General features: G+C 37.8%; 1 pseudogene; it reads left to right on the top strand.

The window, feature by feature from the left end:
* The first annotated feature begins 2,557 nt into the window (after positions 1-2,557).
* LOC130961843 (urease accessory protein F-like) lies at positions 2,558-4,759 on the top strand (annotated as a pseudogene).
* The last annotated feature ends 626 nt before the right edge of the window (positions 4,760-5,385 follow it).

The following is a 5,385-nucleotide window of genomic DNA, read 5'->3' as shown; positions in this document are numbered from 1 at the left end:
TTTAGAAGTTCTGTTCCACTATCGTCGGCGATTCCCGGAGGTGAGGACTCCTGAGCTATTGGCCAAACTTGTGGATGTGGTCTCTAGTTCAGGATGTTCTAACCGAAATCCTCTGCCTTCAATCACGGCTGCCGGGTCAAGTTCGAGGCCTATTGGTGCCTCTTCATCTCTATCTGTGATTGAGCTTGAGACAGTTTTGGTGGCCTCTCCGTCCTTCGCTGCTGATCTAAACCGCACTCATGACAGAGAACAGGTTGATATTGTACCGGTAGTTGATGCTGCATTTGTGGTGGCTGGCATTGATGATGTGGTCCCAGAATCATGACAGGATGGAGCACTGAATGGTGTGGAAGATGTATTTCAGGATGAGGATGATGATGATGTGGAGCCCACTACGATTGCCGACGATAGCGATGATGAGGATGAAAGGAATACTCCAGTTGGGGGGTGTGATATAGCAGGTAGTTTAGGAACACCGCAGTACCCCCGCACTTCACAGTGAACTTGTCGATGCAATTCGGTGGTGGCATCACACCCAGCAACTCTTGAAACCAAGTCCACGCCAGCCAGCCTCCTTTAATGTATCTCTCGAAGTCCGTCAAACATATACTGACATAGTGACCGTCGATCGGGATCCCTAACTGGTAGGCTACATCCTGTAACGTAATCGTGCATTCACTGAGCGACATATGAAAGGTACGAATCTCCGGACGCCATCTCTCCACAAATGTACTGACTAACGACTCATCCAACTTAAACCAGTTATCATTGAGCCTCGCGAGATGGGCCAGGCCAGCCATCTGGACGTATGGCATGATCCTATCATCTAACGGCATACCATGCTGCCTCCTCATACTCGAGATGTAGCAGTGGGGTTACATCACATTAAAAAAATACTCTTACAATCACAAAACTCTACAAAAAATAAGTTATCTAAAACTCTACAAAAATACCCTTATCCAGCATGCATTTTTTATTTATATACCCTAACACACTACCATCGTTCTATCAATACTATTACCCCTGTTCGAGATTTACAAATTCGATAGATCAATTACAATATTCATGTGCTAAATAGTTTAATATCAATAAATGGTTTCTAACACATTGCAACCCCTAATCAAACCTCTAACTACTACTTGAAGTTTACATATTTTAATCATGTTAATAAATAAGATCTAACCGATTTAAATAAAACTATCAAATAGTTTATTTCTTACAGAAAATAAAATGAAATTTAAATAAATATTTTATTTTACAAACCTCGTCATGTACGCTACCAGTGATATGTGCGACTCCATCCAAGCAGTAGATTCAATTTGGGTCGTCTTTCATGTTGATGGGCTGTGTCGCTTTTTCTGGATTTGATGGGGTATGGGTGGTGAAATATAATTTGAATGAAGTGAATTCGAATTATATAAAGTCCCTTCCATGTAAATTGAAACAGGTGAGCTAGATTTATATAAATTCCTCTCTTATATAAATCAAATTAGGGACTACCCAATTCGAATTACCATGAACACCAAACTATTGATTAATTTAAATTAGCCTAATTCGAATTATTATAAGTTGGTGAAATAGACTGCATTACGTAATATAAGTAATTAAATTTACTAAAAGAATGCTTAAATCAAAATTGTTTAATTCGATTTACGTGTATCTAAATTTTTTTAGTAAAAACTGTCTTTGCATTGGAAGATTTACATATCATTTTTTACTTTGAGTGATATAAGTAATATTTTTATGTCATTAATTTATGTAAGTCATTTTCCCTATAAAATCAAACTAATATTCATTAAAATTATTTAGCATAATTATATATTTATTATATATTATGATAGTTAATTACAGAATGTTACGTTTTTATTATTTCAATTTATTTTATATACCTATAAATACCATTTACATAATACCATATTTTATACAACAAATACATAATTTCCTTTTTCAGTCTTTTTCTTTGAATTCTAACATGATATTAGAGCCTGGTTATTAGAAACTAAGGCTAAGGCCATCATTTATCCCACTTTTATTTTGTTTATATATATATATATATATATATATATATATATATATATATATATATATATATATGGTGAATTCTAACCTACCCTTCCTATTATAACATGTAATTTACCCTCCGTGACATGTCATCTTCTAATTGGTTGTTATGTTAACCATAGTTAAACTATTGATAATTAAATTATAACCCATAATGGGTAATTATGTAATTTACTAAAAGTTCAATCTTTGATTCTTCCCCAAATGAAGCTCCCACACAATGAGCCGTAATCTTCTGTATCTCCTTCCCCCATCTCCGTTTGTCCCTCTGTCTCCTCTCTCCGCCGCCATGGATCCCTACTTTCATCACTACCGTCACCCAAATACGTACAAGCCTCTTCCTCCGCCGTATAACCACCACCATCTCCGTCAGGTTCCCAACCACGTTCTTGTGAACCCTACCGCATTCAATTTCAACCCTCCCGTTTTTTTACCCGCCAATCCACTCTTTGTCACTCAGGTTCCTGTTCTTTTCGAACATGATTCGCGTCACCGTAGTTCAATGCTATCGCAGTCTCCTTCAAATTCTATCCCTAGCCGCAGTGCTTCCAGGTTTTAGTAAGGAGTGCTTTGGCGGAGCAAACCGCCGTTGCCGTGTGGTTGTTTCTCCGAAATCCGGTATCGAATCGAAACTTTGCTCGGAAGAGGCGCGAGACTCTTATCTCGAGACAACGGCTTTGGAACTGGATAGGTACGATTACGGTAGAGCAGATAGGGTTCATGAATATAATGGCATTCCAAAGAAACAGGTTAAGAGAAAGAGTGATTTTCTTAGAATACAGGCGCCAAAACCGAGCAATGGTAAGAATGAGGATGATGAACAATTACATTGTGATGATTGTGCTGGTGTTGACTCATTGGTTATTTTAACACTAAAAAAATTATTTGGAGACCTCAAGAGCACCAAGCATCATAAGACCCTCATTTTCTTGTATCGTTTTAGAAATTTGGAACGATCGATTGTGTAATTTGATGTTGAAGCAAACAGATGGAAACCCATTGAGTGCCAATTTATGATAATTCGTTGTAATGTACTTGTTCTTTTGGGATCTAGTGATTTTCTCCTAGTTGTTGAGCTAGCCTCTAATTGGTATGTGTACGACTTGTCTAGGAGGATGGTTATGGCAGATCTGCATATAGATGGTCTGGACGATACTTGGCGGGTGTTGCATGTTTTCTGTTGTCATCACAACCAGAAAGAAAGTCTGATTTATATGTTCATGCAACAGAATGAATCTGGGCTTCATGACCTTGTTCATTATGCCAGAGTCAAGCTCAAAACGGATGGTCTTTTTTCTGTCAAGGTTGAATCCAAGGGTTATTTTAAAGTTGGTCCCTATACCAAACTCTATATGTGAGCATCTCTATCCTCTCTGCTTATATAATGCTGTCTCATACTTTCTGAATCTATCCATTGAACTGTGGACAGGTTTGCTGTTGGAGACGAAGACATTGAAGGGAAGAATGCAGCTGAGTTGTTGTTGTTGTCCTCTATTAACCCCATGTTCGTAAACTTCTTTCTTAAACGACACAGAAATGGATCCTTCAAATTATGACACAATGATTGAGTTGTCTTTGTGTGACCTCAAAATCAGCTTTTTGGAGCTCAATTTTGGTCTGAGACATTGAGTTTTATTTCTTGTATGATATGAAATTCATTTTCAAATGATGTCTGCAAGTTTTTCTATTTCCTTAAAGAATTTGAATGTATAAGCCTGGTTTCTTCTTCTAGGCTTTTCTGGGAATCTAATATTTGTCGTCGATGCCAGCTGACTATCATTTACAATGCAAATAAGTGAAGGGTGTGACAACGGACCTCGCCTTTCAGACTCCATTGCACAGTGGAGCCAATGGCAGTTGCTTGATTCTCTTCTACCTACCGGCGGCTTTGCTAACTCTTTTGGCCTTGAAGCATCAGTTCAGTCCAACCTGGTCTCAAATCCAGATGAACTCAAGACATTCATTATCTATGTCTTGGAGAACACAGGAGGCTTACTCCTTCCTTTCGTGCACTCGGCTTCCGTGTCGCCCAAGTTGGAAACCTGGCTCAATATTGACAAAATATTGGATGCCACACTGACAAATGAAGTCAGCCGAAAGGCACTGATCTCACAAGGGTGGGTTCGGCCGTGTTCTCGGAACTCCCTTCTCTGAAAACAATGAGAAATGCTTCTTTGGGGTCAGGTACTGTATCTTTTCACCATGCTCCTATATTTCGACTTATATGTGGCACACTAGGATTAGATAGTACTGATTCTCAAAGAGCTTATATGTACATCACAATGAGGGGTGTTATTTCTGCTGCTACAAGGTTGAATATGATTGGTCATCATGGTTGCTGCAGTTTTGCAGCATCAACTTGCTCCTTATGCCGAAGGTATACCAGAGAAATGGAAGAATCGCGACGTCGACGATGCATGCCAAGTTGCACCTCTGCTAGATACAGTGCAGGGTTGCCATGGTTATTTGTTTTCTAGGCTCTTTTCGTCTTAGAAGGCACAAACATAACACTAATGTTGTATTTTTCATAATATGAAGCACATAGACATAGTAGAGTTTTGATTGGAAGAGACAATGTTAAGTCCTTTGGTAAATTGAATTTTCTTGTTTCTTGTGAGGTTTGAGGTGGCAACTCACTCAAAAAATGGCTTAAATTGGTTTTACATGACGATGTAGGTTCAACGATTGACACATGTTAAGTTGTGGTTCAACCGAAAACACCAATCCAGATAACCCATATATATATATGTAGATCCATAGGGGGATATAAATAAGTTGATTAAGAGAAATGTTTGCACGTCACTGATTGGCTCCTATGGGTGTAATCAGGCCAGGTTGGATTTGGGTGAATTTGAGAAACAAATCGATTAAATTTCATGGGTTCGAGTTGGATTGGATTAATGTGCTTTTGTAATTGAAACCAAACTATGCCAAACTGATGAAATTTGGGTTGGATTGGGTAATCCAGTACCCGACTAAAATTAAATTTATAAGACAAATTGAAAAATAAAAGGAAAAAAAAAAGTAAATGAAAACTAAAGTGAGATTCCAATTAGTAAAAGTTATATAAATATTATTTTTTTTATTTAATATAATATATTAGATAATTAGATAATTGAGTTTCACGATTTTAATTCTGATATCCGAACCAATTAAAATTGGGTACATTACCAATATATAGTTGGGTTGAGTTGAATTTTATTTTGGGAAATACTCACATCCCCCACATTTGTGTGACTGGAGACCGATTCGCAATGACACTCAACATCTTAGAACAGAAAACTAGCAACATGGGAACTTTGCTCCATGAGTATTAAAACCTAG

Source organism: Arachis stenosperma, chromosome 1 (assembly GCF_014773155.1).
Source record: "Arachis stenosperma cultivar V10309 chromosome 1, arast.V10309.gnm1.PFL2, whole genome shotgun sequence".
Classification (NCBI taxonomy): Eukaryota; Viridiplantae; Streptophyta; class Magnoliopsida; order Fabales; family Fabaceae; genus Arachis; species Arachis stenosperma.
Note: the sequence above shows the minus strand (reverse complement) of the source record. Positions and strands in the feature narration are given on the sequence as shown.